General features: G+C 33.6%; 1 long non-coding RNA gene across 2 annotated transcripts; it reads left to right on the top strand.

The window, feature by feature from the left end:
* The first annotated feature begins 19,685 nt into the window (after nucleotides 1–19,685).
* LOC127285893 (uncharacterized) lies at nucleotides 19,686–22,419 on the top strand. Of its 2 annotated transcripts, none has more exons than XR_007843676.1 (3): nucleotides 19,686–19,916; nucleotides 20,081–20,170; nucleotides 22,321–22,419. It is a non-coding gene; the product is annotated as an uncharacterized LOC127285893 (long non-coding RNA). The 2 variants fall into 2 exon arrangements; XR_007843675.1 differs by lacking the exon at nucleotides 22,321–22,419 and adding an exon at nucleotides 21,000–21,112.
* The last annotated feature ends 1,505 nt before the right edge of the window (nucleotides 22,420–23,924 follow it).

The following is a 23,924-nucleotide window of genomic DNA, read 5'->3' as shown; positions in this document are numbered from 1 at the left end:
TATCGAAATCTATTTATTACAGATTTTGTTTTACTTACGTGTTTGTCTTATATGTTTGTTATACTTATACTTATTTGAAAAGTGCATTGGCTTACCTAATGAGGGCTAAATAGCCGAAACATGTCGTAACAACGTTATGTCAACCAATAAATAAACATCTTAACTGTAAAAGGCCTCCCACACAGCACATAAAATTTCCTGAATTTGTCCTGAATATTTCATTGAAAGACTCGAATATTTCAATGAAAGGTCCATGAAATTTTGATGCAAGCAATGAAATGTCCGCCTATAAGAAATATTGCAGTTCCGATTGTACGAAAAATTTCAGCGAAATGTTCAGAAAATGTAAGGATGAAAAATTACTGACATATTATTTTTTAATATTTGCAAAATAAAAAAATGAAATATGTTACAAATTTTTAAGTGAAATATTTTGAAAAGATTATTCATTAAAATTCTAGAAATATCGAAAGGAAATATTTCTAAATTGTTAAAAATACATATTTAGGCAATATCATCCGGATATATTTGTAAAAAATAAAAAAAATGAATTACAGAAATAAATTGCGGTAGTGATTGTGAAAATATGTGACAAAATTAGTTGACCGATAGTAAACACTTAAAAATTTGTAACATATTTCATTTTTTTATTTTGCAAATATTAAAAAATAATATGTCAGTAATTTTTCATCCTCACATTTCCTCAACATTTTACTGAAATTTTTCGTACAATCGGAACTGCAATATTTCTTATAGGCGGACATTTCATTGCTTGCATCAAAATTTCATGGACCTTTCATTGAAATATTTTGAATCTTTCAATGAAATATTCAGGACAAATTCAGGAAATTTTATGTGCTGTGTGGGCTCTAAACATTATTAACAAATTTATAATAACAGTTTGAAAGAAATTTAACATAATATATATATGGGCCAAAAAATTCGTATTATTGTTAAAACAACATACATTTGTATTGACAACAATCCGAATTGTAATATTAACATTTCGAATTGTAATATCCACAAATCTACTGATAACAATCCAAAAATTGTTTGCACAACAATCCCATTTTTCTCCGTGTATTAAAAAAATATAAATATTTACAATAATTTATTAAAAAAACTTTAAAAAAATTTTTCCACGTTCATTTCAAGCTTAATAACAAATTGATAATGACAAGCATTATAAATTCGTAAACTTTAGAATTGGAATTTAATTTCTACCTGATCATGAGGTCATCAACACTCGATATATTAATCGACGAATATATTTAAACCTGCGAAGTGGAGTGCACGCTTCGGGGCTTATATATCACATTTCTTGATTTATTAAAACGATCGAGCTGCACTCTGAAATGTCTTGTAACTTTTGTATATATATATATGACAGAATATAAAGAGAATGTCAGTCAAAGAGTATTTCGCTCAATGTTTCATCTGGGATAATTTCAAGCGTGATGTGTGTAAATATGTTTAGAAACAATGATAAATTCTTTCTTCAATTGTTATAAGAAGCAATTTGAAAAAGTCAGGTGAACTTGCCCCGGGGGTCTAAATTGCTTTGAACCTCTTACAAGAATTATTATTGTTTACCCTTTTGTATATTATATATATTATGCATAGTTCGCTAATTTGAAAAAAATTTCAATATTTCAATAAATTTTCTGAGTTTAAAGAATCAAAATTTTTCAGTTATAAATAAAAATTTAAAAAAATAGAACAATCCCTAATATCCCTAATATCCAAAAAATCGGCGGTTAGGTTATCCTCTGGATATCCCATGGATATCCTGCGATATAATATCCAATAGATATTTTGTGGATGTCTAAGGGATATCCTGTGGATATCCTATGGATGTCCTGTTGATGTTCCACTGACTGGCGGTTTGTATATCCTAGGGATATCCCAAGATATCCTGGGGACCATTCTAGGATATCGACCGTTGATATGGATATCCTATGTATATCCTAGGGATATGCTTTTGTTATGAGGGATAATTTTTAAATGTGAAATTATTACAAAATTTAAAGGAATTAAAATTCAAATAATTACTTTAAAGAATTCTATAAAGTTGTTGTTGTTAACAAGTTTTTTATTATCGATTTTATTTTTTATTTATATAACCATTGTTCTTTAAAAATAAATAATTTATTCATATTTAATGTCTTTAGAGTGTCAAAATCAATTGACATTTGATAATGAGAGTTTGTAGAAATAAAAAAAAAATTATGTGCATTGTCAGGAAGCCATGAGATCATGTATTTATGATAAAAGATGATCTTATATATAAATAATCACATCGGAAAATCATCGTCACCTTGGTATAAGTAATTACTGGATCACTTTAAAGAATCAATCATCTGGAACTTGTTTTCACAATTGGAATCTATTTACTATTGTACATGACCATTTCAGATGATTGTAAAGATGCTATACACGATAAAATTCAACATTTATGGGCGAATCACTGGAACTTTTAACATGATCGTGTACCTGATACTTTTTAATTAAAAAATTGACAAAAATTTCAATTATCCCGTTGCCTGATGTCGCTGACGCATATGAGGAGCTGGAAAGTAAAACTCGCTCTCCGCTCGGATGGACTCCGTAGAGCCAGTCAAACATTTGAAAAAGTGATAAAAATTGAAATTCAAAATTTTGAATTTTGAAAAGTACTACATTATAGGAAATTAAAAGGCGCATCTTTTTTTCCTTTGAAATTTTTTTATAAAACGAATATTTTAGTTTCTAGAGACCAAAAACTGAGAAATTTAAATTGTTAAATTTAATTAAGTTTTAAAACATAAATCATCGTATCTCCGACAATTATTAATGAATTTGATTCAAATTTGAGATGTACACGTAATAGGGTCTACTAAAGGCGACAAAATAATGAAAAATTAAAAAATCATTAATTGTTTAAATTTTTTTTAATAAAAATTGTGACCAGTTGATAATAACGTTTTCTTACTTTCATCGACAAAAAGTCTGCTTTTTTATGATTTTCGATTTCTGGGTTGGATGACATTTTGGTGGTAATAGGTCTCTTCCTCTACTCGTATTTGGCTGTCAATTTTTTTCTACACTTTTAGGAGTATTTTGTGCAAGAATTTGCATTAAAATCGTCCGCCTAAGTTAGATTTGAATTTTTTTGGGAAGTTTTTTATGATTTTGGGTTTATAGGTTGGATGACTTTTTGGAGGTAATAGGTGTCTTCCTCTATTCGTATTTGGCTGTCAATTTTTTTCTACACTTTTATGAGCATTTTGTGCAAGAATTTGCATTAAAATCGTCTGCCTAAGGAAAATTGAATTTTTTTGGGAACTTTTTTATGATTTTGGATTTATGTGTTGGATGACATTTTGGTGGTAATAGGTCTCTTCCTCTACTCGTATTTAGCTGTCAATTTTTTTCTACACTTTTAGGAGTATTTTGTGCAAGAATTTGCATTAAAATCGTCCGCCTAAGTTAGATTTGAATTTTTTTGGGAACTTTATTATGATTTTGGATTTATGGCTTGGATGAATTTTTGGTGGTAATAGGTGTCTTCCTCTACTCGTATTTGGCTGTCAATTTTTTTCTACACTTTGAGGAGTATTTTGTTCAAGAATTTACATTAAAATCGTCTGCCTAAGATAAATTGTATTTTTTTGGGAACTTTTTTATGATTTTCGATTTATAGGTTGGATGACTTTTTGGTGGTAATAGGTGTCTTCCTCTACTCGTATTTGGCTGTCAATTTTTTTCTACACTTTTAGGAGTATTTTGTGCAAGAATTTGCATTAAAATCGTCTGCCTAAGTTAGATTTGAATTTTTTTGGGAACTTTTTTATGATTTTGGGTTTATGGCTTGGATGACTTTTTGGTGGTAATAGGTGTCTTCCTCTACTCGTATTTGGCTATCAATTTTTTTCTACACTTTGAGGAGTATTTTGTTCACGAATTTACATTAAAATCGTCTGCCTAAGGAAAATTGAATTTTTTTGGGAACTTTTATGATTTTGGATTTATAGGTTGGATGACTTTTTGGTGGTAATAGGTGTCTTCCTCTACTCGTATTTGGCTGTCAATTTTTTTCTACACTTTTAGGAGTATTTTGTGCAAGAATTTGCATTAAAATCGTCTGCCTAAGTTAGATTTGAATTTTTTTGGGAACTTTTTTATGATTTTGGGTTTATGGCTTGGATGACTTTTTGGTGGTAATAGGTGTCTTCCTCTACTCGTATTTGGCAGTCAATTTTTTTCTACACTTTTATGAGTATTTTGTGCAAGAATTTGCATTAGAATCGTCTGCCTAAGGAAAATTGAATTTTTTTGGGAACTTTTTTATGATTTTCGATTTATAGGTTGGATGACTTTTTGGTGGTAATAGGTGTCTTCCTCTACTCGTATTTGGCTGTCAATTTTTTTCTACACTTTGAGGAGTATTTTGTTCAAGAATTTACATTAAAATCGTCTGCCTAAGATAAATTGAATTTTTTTGGGAACTTTTTTATGATTTTGGATTTATAGGTTGGATGACTTTTTGGTGGTAATAGGTGTCTTCCTCTACTCGTATTTGGCTGTCAATTTTTTTCTACACTTTTAGGAGTATTTTGTGCAAGAATTTGCATTAAAATCGTCTGCCTAAGTTAGATTTGAATTTTTTTGGGAACTTTTTTATGATTTTGGATTTATAGGTTGGATGACTTTTTGGTGGTTGTTTATATTTGTGGAAAGAAGAAGGAGATGGATTTTTTCGTATTTTTCTTGTAGCACAAAAACTAAATTTATTTTACAAAATAAAATAGCGGATTTACAAAAAAGAGATGCGTACACTGCAAAGATTGATTTAATATTGATTTTATGGCGTCATGGTGTCGCTCACCACACACATCACACATGCAAGTCACATTCTGCACACCAGACGGCGCTTCGGCAACGGCGCCAAAGTTTGGATAAAAATAAAAAAACAGAAAAACTCAACTATGAATAATAATCATTCCAAACATACCGGCCACCTTGCGAGATTGTTTTAAAGATCGCAATAATAATTTTTAATTTTACAAAGATTCTTGAATTTACTAAAAAACGCAGAGAACAATTTTACAATATCTTATCATCAATCGAAGTAGGTAACAGAACAATTTTTGAAATCGGACGAACAAACTCGGAGTTAGCCGTTTTTAAATGCACAACTCTTACCACCCCATCTCGTCCCGATATGCATTTGATAATTCGTGCTAAATCCCATTTAGATGGCGGAGAATCTTCATTTTTAATCAAGACAATATCACCAACTTTAATGTTAGGTCGGGCTGAAAACCATTTGGTTCGTTGCTGCAAAGTTTGTAAATATACTCGAGACCAAGATCTCCAAAAATGCTCTAGAATGCGTTGGTAAAATTGCCAACGAGTCAGACGGTTTTCAGGTACATCAAGATAGGAAGGTGTAGGTACTATTTTCAGAGCGGAACCCACTAAAAAATGTCCCGGTGTGAGCACGTCGCAGCTCTCCGGATCCTCGTTGATCGGAACGAGGGGACGCGAATTTAAACAACTTTCAATTTGGCACAAAAGAGTGGTGAGTTCTTCCGCGGTCGGTGTCGAATTAGATAACAATTTACGTAAATGCCCTTTTACACTTTTAACACCCGCCTCCCATAATCCGCCGAAGTTGGGAGCGTACGGTGGCATAAAGTGCCATGTAGTACCATCAGAAGCGAGTTGAGCTGCAAGAATAGGATCTTTTAGGAGAGTCCGGAAAGTCTGCGAAAGCTCGCGATCAGCGCCGCGAAAATTCGTACCATTATCGCTATACAGGTCAGACGGAATTCCACGGCGTGAAGTGAAGCGCCTAAAGGCCGCAATAAAAGTTGCTGTCGATAAATCATGAACCAGTTCCAAATGGATTGCTTTTACTGCAAGGCATATAAAGACTGCAATCCAGGCCTTGTGTGACTTAGAACCACGACCTGAGGACGATCGAACCAAAAATGGTCCCGCGTAGTCAAGACCGGTGTGGGAAAACGGACGGGAAGGAGATATTCTGGCAGTTGGAAGGTCACCCATTATTTGGGTTTCAGTTCGAGCCTTGTGTCGGACGCAAGTAACGCAACGGTTGACAACTGCATTGGTTTGACTTCGACCGTTGATTATCCAATATTGGGTACGCGACATGTACAAGGTTAATTGTATTCCGGAATGTAACAAGTTTTTATGAAACTGTTCTAAGATCATTCGAGACAAAACATGTTTAGGTAGAATAGCAGGAGGCTGCTGATAAATTGACAAATTAGATTGGAGCAACCGTCCACCAAGACGCACAATTCCATTATCATCAATAAACGGGTTAAGTCGTTTAAGCGGAGAGTCTCTTGGTAGTAGATTGTTAGATTTAATTGCGTCGGTCTCTCTAGAAAAAGCAGTGGCTTGAACGTAACGAACCCAAAAAATAGAAGCCTCTCGAATTTCGATTGCTGTCATAGGAACTTTAGGTTTAACCTTAGTTTTGAATACATTAATCGCTCGCAGAACATAGGCAGTGACTCGTAACAACCGAGCCCAAGAAGACATTTTTTTTATCAATTTTAAATGCCAGTCTTCTTTGTCTTGAGTAACATTGTGCGAGGTCATCCGTTTTTCTTGTTCGGTGTTGAGAATATTCGAATCACGTTGTGGCCAATTACCTGACGAGTTAGATAACCATGGAGGGCCTCGCCACCATAAGGTAAACGAAGGTAAATTTTCAGCAGATAAGCCACGGGATGCGCAATCAGCCGGGTTTTCTTTTGATGGAACGTGATTCCAAAGAGCAGAAGGTAAACTTGTTTGAATTGCGGAGACGCGATTTGCAACAAACACTGTCCACGTGACAGGTGGCTTTTGTAGCCAACTCAAAACCACAGACGAATCTGTCCAACAATAAATTGGAACATCAACCAGATTTAGCGACCTTATAACAAAAGAAAGTAGAGTTGTTAGTAGGCTTGCCGCGCACAACTCCAATCTAGGTATGCTTATTGTTTTTAACGGAGCAACTTTAGTTTTTGCGGTAAGGAGACTTACTAAAATTGTTCCCGACGCAGTTACAACTCGACTATATACGACAGCAGCATAGGCAACACTCGATGCGTCAGAAAAACCATGTATCTGCAAGTTGGAAGAATTATTGTCCAGAGCGATATACCGAGGGACAGAAACTTGTGATAACTTAGAGAGTTTTATACGAAAGTCATCCCATTCGTGAGCAAGATCGGAAGGGAGTAAATCATCCCAATCAAGTTTTCGAAGCCAGAGCTTTTGAAGTAGGATTTTTGCAGAGATAGTCACTGGCGATATCCATCCCAGTGGGTCAAAAAGTTTTGAAGCAGCCGAGAGTAACGAGCGCTTAGTAGGATTATCTGAAGGAAGTGCAGAGAACCGGTAGATAAAGGCATCAGCCGCAGGATCCCAAAAGATGCCTAGAACTTTAAAACCAGAGGAATCACCGAGAGGCATTTCCATTGCAAGGCCATGCTCCACGTCAGGCAATCCCTCAAGCAACTCCGGTTCATTGCTAAACCACTTGCGCAATGGAAATCCACCTGAAGAAGTTAAAGCAATCAACTGATCTCGGGCTGTTAAGGCGGACACTTTATCTTTTCCTCCAAGAAATGTATCGTCAACGTAGGTGTCATTCAATAAAATCGGAGCTGCGATGGGGAAATTCGCTTCTTCATCCTTCGCCAATTGACGTAACACTCTGATTGCTAAGTATGGTGAACTAGCCATACCGTACGTAACTGTATTTAACTCATACACTTGAAGAGAGTCAGCAGGTGAATCACGCCAAATAATACACTGATATTTGCGATCATCCGGGGATATTAAAATCTGACGAAACATGTTAGCGATATCAGCACATAAAACGTATTTATGCTGACGCCAATTCAAGATTATTGTCGAAATCTCGTTCTGTAGTTTAGGACCCACGTGTAAACAATCGTTCAGGGAAATCTTGGTTGAGGTAGGACTTGAAGCGTTGAAGACTACTCTCAGCTTCATTGTTTGACTGCAATCTCGTAACACTGGATGGTGAGGAATGAATACGTTTCGCGGATCACATTCATCCAATGTGCCTAGCAGAGACATATGACCCATTGCTTTATAATTAGTTATAAACTCTTGATAATTTAAAGCGAGTAGTGGATTACGCGAAAATCTTTTTTCTAATCTGTCAAACGAATTAAGAGCAGTAGATAGCGAATCTCCGAGAATATTGGGATCTTGATCGAAGGGAAGCTTAACCGTGTATTTACCAGACAAATCCCTTGAATGAGTCTCAGCAAAATGATTTTCACAATCAATTTCTTTTTTTGTAAGAGGAATACTGTGAGGAACTTCTTCCAATTCCCAGAATCGAGCAATTGATTGATCAACAGAGGCATTTAGTGCATGATGGACATTAATGTGGAGTACGTGAGAAGATAAATTTGGAAGAGGTCCAGAAAGAATCCATCCGAAGATGGTTGATTGGGCAATGAGGCTACCAGAGGTACCAGGACAAACTCCCTGTTTCAAGGTTTGACTGTATAAATCGGCACCAATCAATAAATCAATGGCGTCACTTGAGCAAGGACAAGGATCAGCGAGCTCTAAGTTTTGTAAATTTGAAGGTATTTTGGATAACGCGAATTCTGTAGGGACGTAGGATGTGATCTTTGGAAGGATGAATGCTTGAGTCGTGAGAAAATCAGTACCAGGTTTGACGGGCTTTACTAAAATTTGCGCGGAATGAATGACTTTATTTGACGAGTTTCCTCCTAATCCAGATACCATAACATTAACATTTTTGCGAGAGAGATGTAATAGTTGCACGACCGATTCTGAAATAAAAGTGGCTTCGGAGCCTTGATCAAGTAAAGCTCGAATTTGTACTCGACGACCGTTAGGCGCTTCTACTATCACACGAGCCGTTGCTAATAAGACAGCTCGCCGACTTTCAGTCTCATGCAAATGAGACGATACAAGTTTTTCAATTTTTGATTGATTTTGTGAGCTTGAAACATCCGAACTACAGTCATTATCATTTGATTTTGAAGTAGTATTGTTAGAATTATAATTGCCTTGCTCGCGATGCAAGAGAGAGTGATGCGGTTTACCACACTTTGAACAAACATTTTTGCTTACACACGCATTACGATAATGTTTACCCAAACAGTTAGTACATCGATTATTTTCACGAACGCAGTCATACCTCTCATTCGCGGATTTTGCTTTAAATTGCGGACAGGAATACAAATTATGTTCTCCCTTGCACAGGCAGCAAGACAATTTGGACGAGCTTTGATGAGAAAAAACTTTAGGCCGAGAATTATTATGGGGATGCGATGAGTTAGTCGCACTTTTGTTGTCAAAACGTTTCTTAACAGTTACAGATGCCTCAAGCGCACGAATACGCATGTCCAAAAATTTAGTAAACTCATTTAGAGAGGGAGGATCCGTCGAATCACTTACCACTAATTCCCATTGATCTCGCGAACATTTGTCAAGTTTATTAATAAGAATATAAACAAAGAGATCATTCTTCTCATCGATTGGGCGATTTAAATTTGTCAAAGCAGTACTCACAGTAATAATAACATTACGCATGTGTTTCAAATTAGCAAGAAAATCTGAGGTAATATCTGGAAGTTCTACAATCTTTTTTAAATAGTCAAACACCAAAGCTTTACAATTATCGTAACGAGATTCTAAATTTTTCCAGATAATTTGAAAATTATTAGCTGTTCCGGGTTGATTTTGCGCGATTATTAAAGCCTCGTCGGCAAGACTAACTTTTAAATAATGTAAACGTTCAGCATCCGAAAGAGATTCATTTTTAATTACCAAAGATGTAAATAAATCGCGAAAAGCAAGCCACTCACTGTACTCACCCGAGAATTTCGGAATTGTGATACGCGGTAAATGAACTGATGGCGCTGTTGGACGGTGATGACTGTCTGGTCTGGATTGTCCGGGAACTTCTTGGTGCGGAGCAGCTTGGATGACTGGCGGTTCTGGGAGTTGAGACAAAATTAAATCTATCGCATCCTCATAGATTTCCTCTGTTTCGTTGAATTTAGCAGGATCATAAATTTGTAGATCACTAGCGTCTTCATAATCGCTCTCGTGAACGGAATTTCCAGGAGCGACAGGCGGATTTGCTATTAACAGCACATGATTTTTTCTGCACCTTTCCCAAAATTCTTGCAGATTTGATAGACGTCCAACCAAAAATTGACGAGATGGATTTTCCTGGTTCCTCACTCGTCTAGTAATCTTGATAATAGATTCGAATAAAACCTCTTGATCTTTCAGAGTCAATACGTAAGAGTCACTCGCCATTTTTATGAGCACTCGGTGATATCTATTTACAATGGCTTAGCACACATTGAACAAATAGATATTTTCCACAATGTGACCAAAAGCAATACTTTGGCTGTATTGAAAAAGCAAGTTTGCGAATAAAGTGAATTAAATACACTTTAGAAAATACACTGGTAGTAAAAGTCACGTTTTGATAATGGCGTTGCTATGAGACACTAAGCGACGCGCAATTTCGTACAACAAAAATCACTTTTTTCCTCTCCTCTTCGAATCCAAGCTCGAAGGACCATGTTTATATTTGTGGAAAGAAGAAGGAGATGGATTTTTTCGTATTTTTCTTGTAGCACAAAAACTAAATTTATTTTACAAAATAAAATAGCGGATTTACAAAAAAGAGATGCGTACACTGCAAAGATTGATTTAATATTGATTTTATGGCGTCATGGTGTCGCTCACCACACACATCACACATGCAAGTCACATTCTGCACACCAGACGGCGCTTCGGCAACGGCGCCAAAGTTTGGATAAAAATAAAAAAACAGAAAAACTCAACTATGAATAATAATCATTCCAAACAGTGGTAATAGGTGTCTTCCTCTACTCGTATTTGGCTATCAATTTTTTTCTACACTTTTAGGTGTATTTTGTGCAAGAATTTGCATTAAAATCGTCTGCCTAAGTTAGATTTGAATTTTTTTGGGAACTTTTTTATGATTTTGGGTTTATGGCTTGGATGACTTTTTGGTGGTAATAGGTGTCTTCCTCTACTCGTATTTGGCTATCAATTTTTTTCTACACTTTGAGGAGTATTTTGTTCACGAATTTACATTAAAATCGTCTGCCTAAGGAAAATTGAATTTTTTTGGGAACTTTTATGATTTTGGATTTATAGGTTGGATGACTTTTTGGTGGTAATAGGTGTCTTCCTCTACTCGTATTTGGCTGTCAATTTTTTTCTACACTTTTAGGAGTATTTTGTGCAAGAATTTGCATTAAAATCGTCTGCCTAAGTTAGATTTGAATTTTTTTGGGAACTTTTTTATGATTTTGGGTTTATGGCTTGGATGACTTTTTGGTGGTAATAGGTGTCTTCCTCTACTCGTATTTGGCAGTCAATTTTTTTCTACACTTTTATGAGTATTTTGTGCAAGAATTTGCATTAGAATCGTCTGCCTAAGGAAAATTGAATTTTTTTGGGAACTTTTTTATGATTTTGGATTTCTGGGTTGGATGACTTTTTGGTGGTAATAGGTGTCTTCCTCTACTCGTATTTGGCTATCAATTTTTTTCTACACTTTGAGGAGTATTTTGTTCACGAATTTACATTAAAATCGTCTGCCTAAGGAAAATTGAATTTTTTTGGGAACTTTTATGATTTTGGATTTATGGGTTGGATGACTTTTTGGTGGTAATAGGTGTATTCCTCTACTCGTATTTGGCTGTCAATTTTTTTCTACACTTTTAGGAGTATTTTGTGCAAGAATTTGCATTAAAATCGTCTGCCTAAGTTAGATTTGAATTTTTTTGGGAACTTTTTTATGATTTTGGATTTATGGCTTGGATGACTTTTTGGTGGTAATAGGTGTCTTCCTCTACTCGTATTTGGCTGTCAATTTTTTTCTACACTTTTAGGTGTATTTTGTGCAAGAATTTGCATTAAAATCGTCTGCCTAAGGAAAATTGAATTTTTTTGGGAACTTTTTTATGATTTTCGATTTATAGGTTGGATGACTTTTTGGTTGTTATAGGTGTCTTCCTCTACTCGTATTTGGCTGTCAATTTTTTTCTACACTTTGAGGAGTATTTTGTTCAAGAATTTACATTAAAATCGTCTGCCTAAGATAAATTGAATTTTTTTGGGAACTTTTTTATGATTTTGGATTTATAGGTTGGATGACTTTTTGGTGGTAATAGGTGTCTTCCTCTACTCGTATTTGGCTGTCAATTTTTATCTACACTTTTATGAGCATTTTGTGCAAGAATTTGCATTAAAATCGTCTGCCTAAGGAAAATTGAATTTTTTTGGGAACTTTTTTATGATTTTCGATTTCTGGGTTGGATGACTTTTTGGTGGTAATAGGTGTCTTCCTCTACTCGTATTTGGCTGTCAATTTTTTTCTACACTTTTAGGTGTATTTTGTGCAAGAATTTGCATTAAAATCTTCTGCCAAAGGAAAATTGAATTTTTTTGGGAACTTTTATGATTTTGGATTTATGGGTTGGATGACTTTTTGGTGGTAATAGGTGTCTTCCTCTACTCGTATTTGGCTGTCAATTTTTTTCTACACTTTTAGGAGTATTTTGTGCAAGAATTTGCATTAAAATCGTCCGCCAAAGTTAGATTTGAATTTTTTTGGGAACTATTTTATGATTTTGGATTTATGGGTTGGATGACTTTTTGGTGGTAATAGGTGTCTTCCTCTACTCGTATTTGGCTGTCAATTTTTTTCTACACTTTGAGGAGTATTTTGTTCAAGAATTTACATTAAAATCGTCTGCCTAAGATAAATTGTATTTTTTTGGGAACTTTTTTATGATTTTCGATTTATAGGTTGGATGACTTTTTGGTTGTTATAGGTGTCTTCCTCTACTCGTATTTGGCTGTCAATTTTTTTCTACACTTTTAGGTGTATTTTGTGCAAGAATTTGCATTAGAATCGTCTGCCTAAGGAAAATTGAATTTTTTTGGGAACTTTTTTATGATTTTGGATATATGGGTTAAATGACTTTTTGGTGGTAATAGATGTCTTCCTCTACTCGTATTTGGCTGTCAATTTTTTTCTACACTTTTAGGTGTATTTTGTGCAAGCGTTTGCATTAAAATCGTCTGCCTAAGTTAGATTTGAATTTTTTTGGGAACTTTTTTATGATTTTCGATTTCTGGGTTGGATGACTTTTTGGTGGTAATAGGTGTCTTCCTCTACTCGTCTTTGGCTGTCAATTTTTATCTACACTTTTATGAGCATTTTGTGCAAGAATTTGCATTAAAATCGTCTGCCTAAGGAAAATTGAATTTTTTTGGGAACTTTTTTATGATTTTCGATTTCTGGGTTGGATGACTTTTTGGTGGTAATAGGTGTCTTCCTCTACTCGTATTTGGCTGTCAATTTTTTTCTACACTTTTAGGAGTATTTTGTGCAAGAATTTGCATTAAAATCGTCTGCCTAAGTTAGATTTGAATTTTTTTGGGAACTTTTTTATGATTTTGGATTTATGGCTTGGATGACTTTTTGGTGGTAATAGGTGTCTTCCTCTACTCGTATTTGGCTGTCAATTTTTTTCTACACTTTTAGGTGTATTTTGTGCAAGAATTTGCATTAAAATCGTCTGCCTAAGAAAAATTAAATTTTTTTGGGAACTTTTTTATGATTTTCGATTTATAGGTTGGATGACTTTTTGGTTGTTCTAGGTGTCTTCCTCTACTCGTATTTGGCTGTCAATTTTTTTCTACACTTTTAGGTGTATTTTGTGCAAGAATTTGCATTAAAATCGTCTGCCTAAGGAAAATTGAATTTTTTTGGGAACTTTTTTATGATTTTCGATTTCTGGTTTGGATGACTTTTTGGTGGTAATAGGTGTCTTCCTCTACTCGTATTTGGCTATCAATTTTTTTCTACACTTTGAGGAGTATTTTGTGCAAGAATTTGCATTAAAATCGTCCGCCTAAGTTAGATTTGAATTTTTTTGGGAACTTTATTATGATTTTGGATTTATGGCTTGGATGAATTTTTGGTGGTAATAGGTGTCTTCCTCTACTCGTATTTGGCTGTCAATTTTTTTCTACACTTTTAGGTGTATTTTGTGCAAGAATTTGCATTAAAATCTTCTGCCAAAGGAAAATTGAATTTTTTTGGGAACTTTTATGATTTTGGATTTATGGGTTGGATGACTTTTTGGTGGTAATAGGTGTGTTCCTCTACTCGTATTTGGCTGTCAATTTTTTTCTACTCTTTGAGGAGTATTTTGTGCAAGAATTTGCATTAAAATCGTCTGCCTAAGGAAAATTGAATTTTTTTGGGAACTTTTTTATGATTTTGGATTTATGTGTTGGATGACATTTTGGTGGTAATAGGTCTCTTCCTCTACTCGTATTTGGCTGTCAATTTTTTTCTACACTTTTAGGTGTATTTTGTGCAAGAATTTGCATTAAAATCGTCTGCCTAAGAAAAATTGAATTTTTTTGGGAACTTTTTTATGATTTTCGATTTATAGGTTGGATGACTTTTTGGTTGTTATAGGTGTCTTCCTCTACTCGTATTTGGCTGTCAATTTTTTTCTACACTTTTAGGTGTATTTTGTGCAAGAATTTGCATTAAAATCGTCTGCCTAAGGAAAATTGAATTTTTTTGGGAACTTTTTTATGATTTTGGATTTATAGGTTGGATGACTTTTAGGTGGTAATAGGTGTCTTCCTCTACTCGTATTTGGCTGTCAATTTTTTTCTACACTTTGAGGAGTATTTTGTTCAAGAATTTACATTAAAATCGTCTGCCTAAGGAAAATTGAATTTTTTTGGGAACTTTTTTATGATTTTGGATTTATAGGTTGGATGACTTTTTGGTGGTAATAGGTGTCTTCCTCTACTCGTATTTGGCTGTCAATTTTTTTCTACACTTTTAGGTGTATTTTGTGCAAGAATTTGCATTAAAATCTTCTGCCAAAGGAAAATTGAATTTTTTTGGGAACTTTTATGATTTTGGATTTATGGGTTGGATGACTTTTTGGTGGTAATAGGTGTGTTCCTCTACTCGTATTTGGCTGTCAATTTTTTTCTACTCTTTGAGGAGTATTTTGTGCAAGAATTTGCATTAAAATCGTCTGCCTAAGGAAAATTGAATTTTTTTGGGAACTTTTTTATGATTTTGGATTTATGGGTTGGATGACATTTTGGTGGTAATAGGTCTCTTCCTCTACTCGTATTTGGCTGTCAATTTTTTTCTACACTTTTAGGAGTATTTTGTGCAAGAATTTGCATTAAAATCGTCCGCCTAAGTTAGATTTGAATTTTTTTGGGAACTTTATTATGATTTTGGATTTATGGCTTGGATGAATTTTTGGTGGTAATAGGTGTCTTCCTCTACTCGTATTTGGTTGTCAATTTTTTTCTACACTTTTAGGTGTATTTTGTGCAAGAATTTGCATTAAAATCTTCTGCCAAAGGAAAATTGAATTTTTTTGGGAACTTTTATGATTTTGGATTTATGGGTTGGATGACTTTTTGGTGGTAATAGGTGTGTTCCTCTACTCGTATTTGGCTGTCAATTTTTTTCTACACTTTGAGGAGTATTTTGTTCAAGAATTTACATTAAAATCGTCTGCCTAAGATAAATTGTATTTTTTTGGGAACTTTTTTATGATTTTCGATTTATAGGTTGGATGACTTTTTGGTGGTAATAGGTGTCTTCCTCTACTCGTATTTGGCTGTCAATTTTTTTCTACTCTTTGAGGAGTATTTTGTGCAAGAATTTGCATTAAAATCGTCTGCCTAAGGAAAATTGAATTTTTTTGGGAACTTTTTTATCATTTTGGATTTATGGGTTGGATGACTTTTTGGTGGTAATAGGTGTCTTCCTCTACTCGTATTTGGCTATCAATTTTTTTCTACACTTTGAGGAGTATTTTGTTCACGAATTTACATTAAAATCGTCTGCCTAAGGAAAATTGAATTTTTTTGGGAACTTTTATGATTTTGGATTTATAGGTTGGATGACTTTTTGATGGTAATAGATGTCTTCCTCTACTCGTATTTGGCTATCAATTTTTTTCTACACTTTGAGGAGTATTTTGTTCACGAATTTACATTAAAATCGTCTGCCTAAGGAAAATTGAATTTTTTTGGGAAGTTTTTTATGATTTTGGATTTATAGGTTGGATGACTTTTTGGTGGTAATAGGTGTCTTCCTCTACTCGTATTTGGCTGTCAATTTTTTTCTACACTTTTAGGTGTATTTTGTGCAAGAATTTGCATTAAAATCTTCTGCCAAAGGAAAATTGAATTTTTTTGGGAACTTTTATGATTTTGGATTTATGGGTTGGATGACTTTTGGGTGGTAATAGGTGTGTTCCTCTACTCGTATTTGGCTGTCAATTTTTTTCTACTCTTTGAGGAGTATTTTGTGCAAGAATTTGCATTAAAATCGTCTGCCTAAGGAAAATTGAATTTTTTTGGGAACTTTTTTATGATTTTCGATTTCTGGGTTGGATGACTTTTTGGTGGTAATAGGTGTATTCCTCTACTCGTATTTGTCTGTCAATTTTTTTCTACACTTTTAGGAGTATTTTGTGCAAGAATTTGCATTAAAATCGTCCGCCAAAGTTAGATTTGAATTTTTTTGGGAACTTTTTTATGATTTTCGATTTATAGGTTGGATGACTTTTTGGTTGTTATAGGTGTCTTCCTCTACTCGTATTTGGCTGTCAATTTTTTTCTACACTTTTAGGAGTATTTTGTGCAAGAATTTGCATTAAAATCGTCTGCCTAAGGAAAATTGAATTTTTTTGGGAACTTTTTTATGATTTTGGATTTATGGGTTGGATGACATTTTGGTGGTAATAGGTCTCTTCCTCTACTCGTATTTGGCTGTCAATTTTTTTCTACACTTTTAGGAGTATTTTGTGCAAGAATTTGCATTAAAATTGTCAGCCTAAGAAAAATTGAATTTTTTTGGGAAGTTTTTTATGATTTTGGATTTCTGGGTTGGATGACTTTTTGGTGGTAATAGGTGTCTTCCTCTACTCGTATTTGGCTGTCAATTTTTTTCTACACTTTTAGGAGTATTTTGTGCAAGAATTTGCATTAAAATCGTCTGCCTAAGGAAAATTGAATTTTTTTGGGAACTTTTTTATGATTTTGGATTTATGGGTTGGATGACTTTTTGGTGGTAATAGGTGTCTTCCTCTACTCGTATTTGGCTGTCAATTTTTTTCTACACTTTTAGGTGTATTTTGTGCAAGAATTTGCATTAAAATCTTCTGCCAAAGGAAAATTGAATTTTTTTGGGAACTTTTATGATTTTGGATTTATGGGTTGGATGACTTTTTGGTGGTAATAGGTGTGTTCCTCTACTCGTATTTGGCTGTCAATTTTTTTCTACTCTTTGAGGAGTATTTTGTGCAAGAATTTGCATTAAAATCGTCTGCCTAAGGAAAATTGAATTTTTTTGGGAACTTTTTTATGATTTTGGATTTATGTGTTGGATGACATTTTGGTGGTAATAGGTCTCTTCCTCTACTCGTATTTGGCTGTCAATTTTTTTCTACACTTTTAGGTGTATTTTGTGCAAGAATTTGCATTAAAATCGTCTGCCTAAGAAAAATTGAATTTTTTTGGGAACTTTTTTATGATTTTCGATTTATAGGTTGGATGACTTTTTGGTTGTTATAGGTGTCTTCCTCTACTCGTATTTGGCTGTCAATTTTTTTCTACACTTTTAGGTGTATTTTGTGCAAGAATTTGCATTAAAATCGTCTGCCTAAGGAAAATTGAATTTTTTTGGGAACTTTTTTATGATTTTGGATTTATAGGTTGGATGACTTTTAGGTGGTAATAGGTGTCTTCCTCTACTCGTATTTGGCTGTCAATTTTTTTCTACACTTTGAGGAGTATTTTGTTCAAGAATTTACATTAAAATCGTCTGCCTAAGGAAAATTGAATTTTTTTGGGAACTTTTTTATGATTTTGGATTTATAGGTTGGATGACTTTTTGGTGGTAATAGGTGTCTTCCTCTACTCGTATTTGGCTGTCAATTTTTTTCTACACTTTTAGGTGTATTTTGTGCAAGAATTTGCATTAAAATCTTCTGCCAAAGGAAAATTGAATTTTTTTGGGAACTTTTATGATTTTGGATTTATGGGTTGGATGACTTTTTGGTGGTAATAGGTGTGTTCCTCTACTCGTATTTGGCTGTCAATTTTTTTCTACTCTTTGAGGAGTATTTTGTGCAAGAATTTGCATTAAAATCGTCTGCCTAAGGAAAATTGAATTTTTTTGGGAACTTTTTTATGATTTTGGATTTATGGGTTGGATGACATTTTGGTGGTAATAGGTCTCTTCCTCTACTCGTATTTGGCTGTCAATTTTTTTCTACACTTTTAGGAGTATTTTGTGCAAGAATTTGCATTAAAATCGTCCGCCTAAGTTAGATTTGAATTTTTTTGGGAACTTTATTATGATTTTGGATTTATGGCTTGGATGAATTTTTGGTGGTAATAGGTGTCTTCCTCTACTCGTATTTGGTTGTCAATTTTTTTCTACACTTTTAGGTGTATTTTGTGCAAGAATTTGCATTAAAATCTTCTGCCAAAGGAAAATTGAATTTTTTTGGGAACTTTTATGATTTTGGATTTATGGGTTGGATGACTTTTTGGTGGTAATAGGTGTGTTCCTCTACTCGTATTTGGCTGTCAATTTTTTTCTACACTTTGAGGAGTATTTTGTTCAAGAATTTACATTAAAATCGTCTGCCTAAGATAAATTGTATTTTTTTGGGAACTTTTTTATGATATTCGATTTATAGGTTGGATGACTTTTTGGTGGTAATAGGTGTCTTCCTCTACTCGTATTTGGCTGTCAATTTTTTTCTACTCTTTGAGGAGTATTTTGTGCAAGAATTTGCATTAAAATCGTCTGCCTAAGGAAAATTGAATTTTTTTGGGAACTTTTTTATCATTTTGGATTTATGGGTTGGATGACTTTTTGGTGGTAATAGGTGTCTTCCTCTACTCGTATTTGGCTATCAATTTTTTTCTACACTTTGAGGAGTATTTTGTTCACGAATTTACATTAAAATCGTCTGCCTAAGGAAAATTGAATTTTTTTGGGAACTTTTATGATTTTGGATTTATAGGTTGGATGACTTTTTGATGGTAATAGATGTCTTCCTCTACTCGTATTTGGCTATCAATTTTTTTCTACACTTTGAGGAGTATTTTGTTCACGAATTTACATTAAAATCGTCTGCCTAAGGAAAATTGAATTTTTTTGGGAACTTTTATGATTTTGGATTTATAGGTTGGATGACTTTTTGATGGTAATAGATGTCTTCCTCTACTCGTATTTGGCTATCAATTTTTTTCTACACTTTGAGGAGTATTTTGTTCACGAATTTACATTAAAATCGTCTGCCTAAGGAAAATTGAATTTTTTTGGGAAGTTTTTTATGATTTTGGATTTATAGGTTGGATGACTTTTTGGTGGTAATAGGTGTCTTCCTCTACTCGTATTTGGCTGTCAATTTTTTTCTACACTTTTAGGAGTATTTTGTGCAAGAATTTGCATTAAAATTGTCAGCCTAAGAAAAATTGAATTTTTTTGGGAAGTTTTTTATGATTTTGGATTTCTGGGTTGGATGACTTTTTGGTGGTAATAGGTGTCTTCCTCTACTCGTATTTGGCTGTCAATTTTTTTCTACACTTTTAGGAGTATTTTGTGCAAGAATTTGCATTAAAATCGTCTGCCTAAGGAAAATTGAATTTTTTTGGGAACTTTTTTATGATTTTGGATTTATGGGTTGGATGACTTTTTGGTGGTAATAGGTGTCTTCCTCTACTCGTATTTGGCTGTCAATTTTTTTCTACACTTTTAGGTGTATTTTGTGCAAGAATTTGCATTAAAATCTTCTGCCTAAGGAAAATTGAATTTTTTTGGGAACTTTTATGATTTTGGATTTATGGGTTGGATGACTTTTTGGTGGTAATAGGTGTGTTCCTCTACTCGTATTTGGCTGTCAATTTTTTTCTACTCTTTGAGGAGTATTTTGTGCAAGAATTTGCATTAAAATCGTCTGCCTAAGAAAAATTGAATTTTTTTGGGAACTTTTTTATGATTTTGGATTTATGGGTTGGATGACATTTTGGTGGTAATAGGTCTCTTCCTCTACTCGTATTTGGCTGTCAATTTTTTTCTACACTTTTAGGAGTATTTTGTGCAAGAATTTGCATTAAAATCGTCCGCCTAAGTTAGATTTGAATTTTTTTGGGAAGTTTTTTATGATTTTGGTTTTATAGGTTGGATGACTTTTTGGAGGTAATAGGTGTCTTCCTCTACTCGTATTTGGCTGTCAATTTTTTTCTACACTTTTATGAGCATTTTGTGCAAGAATTTGCATTAAAATCGTCTGCCTAAGGAAAATTGAATTTTTTTGGGAACTTTTTTATGATTTTGGATTTCTGGGTTGGATGACTTTTTGGTGGTAATAGGTGTCTTCCTCTACTCGTATTTGGCTGTCAATTTTTTTCTACACTTTCAGGTGTATTTTGTGCAAGAATTTGCATTAAAATCGTCTGCCTAAGGAAAATTGAATTTTTTTGGGAACTTTTTAATGATTTTGGATTTCTGGGTTGGATGACTTTTTGGTGGTAATAGGTGTCTTCCTCTACTCGTATTTGGCTGTCAATTTTTTTCTACTCTTTGAGGAGTATTTTGTGCAAGAATTTGCATTAAAATCGTCTGCCTAAGGAAAATTGAATTTTTTTGGGAACTTTTTTATCATTTTGGATTTATGGGTTGGATGACTTTTTGGTGGTAATAGGTGTCTTCCTCTACTCGTATTTGGCTATCAATTTTTTTCTACACTTTGAGGAGTATTTTGTTCACGAATTTACATTAAAATCGTCTGCCTAAGGAAAATTGAATTTTTTTGGGAACTTTTATGATTTTGGATTTATAGGTTGGATGACTTTTTGGTGGTAATAGATGTCTTCCTCTACTCGTATTTGGCTGTCAATTTTTTTCTACACTTTTAGGTGTATTTTGTGCAAGAATTTGCATTAAAATCGTCTGCCTAAGGAAAATTGAATTTTTTTGGGAAGTTTTTTATGATTTTGGATTTATAGGTTGGATGACTTTTTGGTGGTAATAGGTGTCTTCCTCTACTCGTATTTGGCTGTCAATTTTTTTCTACACTTTTAGGTGTATTTTGTGCAAGAATTTGCATTAAAATCTTCTGCCAAAGGAAAATTGAATTTTTTTGGGAACTTTTATGATTTTGGATTTATGGGTTGGATGACTTTTTGGTGGTAATAGGTGTCTTCCTCTACTCGTATTTGGCTATCAATTTTTTTCTACACTTTGAGGAGTATTTTGTTCAAGAATTTACATTAAAATCGTCTGCCTAAGGAAAATTGAATTTTTTTGGGAACTTTCTTATGATTTTGGATTTATGGCTTGGATGACTTTTTGGTGGTAATAGGTGTCTTCCTCTACTCGTATTTGGCTGTCAATTTTTTTCTACACTTTTAGGTGTATTTTGTGCAAGAATTTGCATTAAAATCTTCTGCCAAAGGAAAATTGAATTTTTTTGGGAACTTTTATGATTTTGGATTTATGGGTTGGATGACTTTTTGGTGGTAATAGGTGTCTTCCTCTACTCGTATTTGGCTGTCAATTTTTTTCTACACTTTTATGAGCATTTTGTGCAAGAATTTGCATTAAAATCGTCTGCCTAAGGAAAATTGAATTTTTTTGGGAACTTTTATGATTTTGGATTTATGGGTTGGATGACTTTTTGGTGGTAATAGGTGTCTTCCTCTACTCGTATTTGGCTGTCAATTTTTTTCTACACTTTTATGAGCATTTTGTGCAAGAATTTGCATTAAAATCGTCTGCCTAAGGAAAATTGAATTTTTTTGGGAACTTTTATGATTTTGGATTTATGGGTTGGATGACATTTTGGTGGTAATAGGTCTCTTACTCTACTCGTATTTGGCTGTCAATTTTTTTCTACACTTTTAGGAGTATTTTGTGCAAGAATTTGCATTAAAATCGTCCGCCTAAGTTAGATTTGAATTTTTTTGGGAAGTTTTTTATGATTTTGGATTTATAGGTTGGATGACTTTTTGGTGGTAATAGGTGTCTTCCTCTACTCGTATTTGGCTGTCAATTTTTTTCTACACTTTGAGGAGTATTTTGTTCAAGAATTTACATTAAAATCGTCTGCCTAAGGAAAATTGAATTTTTTTGGGAACTTTTTTATGATTTTGGATTTATAGGTTGGATGACTTTTTGGTGGTAATAGGTCTCTTCCTCTACTCGTATTTGACTGTCAATTTTTTTCTACACTTTTAGGAGTATTTTGTGCAAGAATTTGCATTAAAATCATCCGCCTAAGTTAGATTTGAATTTTTTTGGGAACTTTATTATGATTTTGGATTTATGGCTTGGATGAATTTTTGGTGGTAATAGGTGTCTTCCTCTACTCGTATTTGGCTGTCAATTTTTTTCTACACTTTGAGGAGTATTTTGTTCAAGAATTTACATTAAAATCGTCTGCCTAAGATAAATTGAATTTTTTTGGGAACTTTTTTATGATTTTGGATTTATGGGTTGGATGACATTTTGGTGGTAATAGGTCTCTTACTCTACTCGTATTTGGCTGTCAATTTTTTTCTACACTTTTAGGAGTATTTTGTGCAAGAATTTGCATTAAAATCGTCCGCCTAAGTTAGATTTGAATTTTTTTGGGAACTTTTTTATGATTTTGGATTTATAGGTTGGATGACTTTTTGGTGGTAATAGGTGTCTTCCTCTACTCGTATTTGGCTGTCAATTTTTTGCTACACTTTTAGGTGTATTTTGTGCAAGAATTTGCATTAAAATTGTCTGCCTAAGAAAAATTGAATTTTTTTGGGAACTTTTTTATGATTTTGGATTTATGGCTTGGATGACTTTTTGGTGGTAATAGGTGTCTTCCTCTACTCGTATTTGGCTGTCAATTTTTTTCTACACTTTGAGGAGTATTTTGTTCAAGAATTTACATTAAAATCGTCTGCCTAAGGAAAATTGAATTTTTTTGGGAACTTTTTTATGATTTTGGATTTATGGCTTGGATGACTTTTTGGTGGTAATAGGTGTCTTCCTCTACTCGTATTTGGCTGTCAATTTTTTGCTACACTATTAGGTGTATTTTGTGCAAGAATTTGCATTAAAATTGTCAGCCTAAGAAAAATTGAATTTTTTTGGGAAGTTTTTTATGATTTTGGATTTCTGGGTTGGATGACTTTTTGGTGGTAATAGGTGTCTTCCTCTACTCGTATTTGGCTGTCAATTTTTTTCTACACTTTTAGGTGTATTTTGTGCAAGAATTTGCATTAAAATCGTCTGCCTAAGAAAAATTGAATTTTTTTGGGAAGTTTTTTATGATTTTGGATTTCTGAGTTGGATGACTTTTTGGTGGTAATAGGTGTCTTCCTCTACTCGTATTTGGCTATCAATTTTTTTCTACACTTTGAGGAGTATTTTGTTCAAGAATTTACATTAAAATCGTCTGCCTAAGGAAAATTGAATTTTTTTGGGAACTTTCTTATGATTTTGGATTTATGGCTTGGATGACTTTTTGGTGGTAATAGGTGTCTTCCTCTACTCGTATTTGGCTGTCAATTTTTTGCTACACTTTTAGGTGTGTTTTGTGCAAGAATTTGCATTAAAATTGTCAGCCTAAGAAAAATTGAATTTTTTTGGGAAGTTTTTTATGATTTTGGATTTCTGGGTTGGATGACTTTTTGGTGGTAATAGGTGTCTTCCTCTACTCGTATTTGGCTGTCAATTTTTTTCTACACTTTTAGGTGTATTTTGTGCAAGAATTTGCATTAAAATC

The sequence above is a fragment of the Leptopilina boulardi genome, unplaced genomic scaffold, assembly GCF_019393585.1.
Source record: "Leptopilina boulardi isolate dan_hultmark-lab unplaced genomic scaffold, ZJU_Lbou_2.1 LbouV2_121, whole genome shotgun sequence".
Taxonomy (NCBI): Eukaryota; Metazoa; Arthropoda; class Insecta; order Hymenoptera; family Figitidae; genus Leptopilina; species Leptopilina boulardi.
This window is presented reverse-complemented; position numbering and strand designations above follow the sequence as displayed.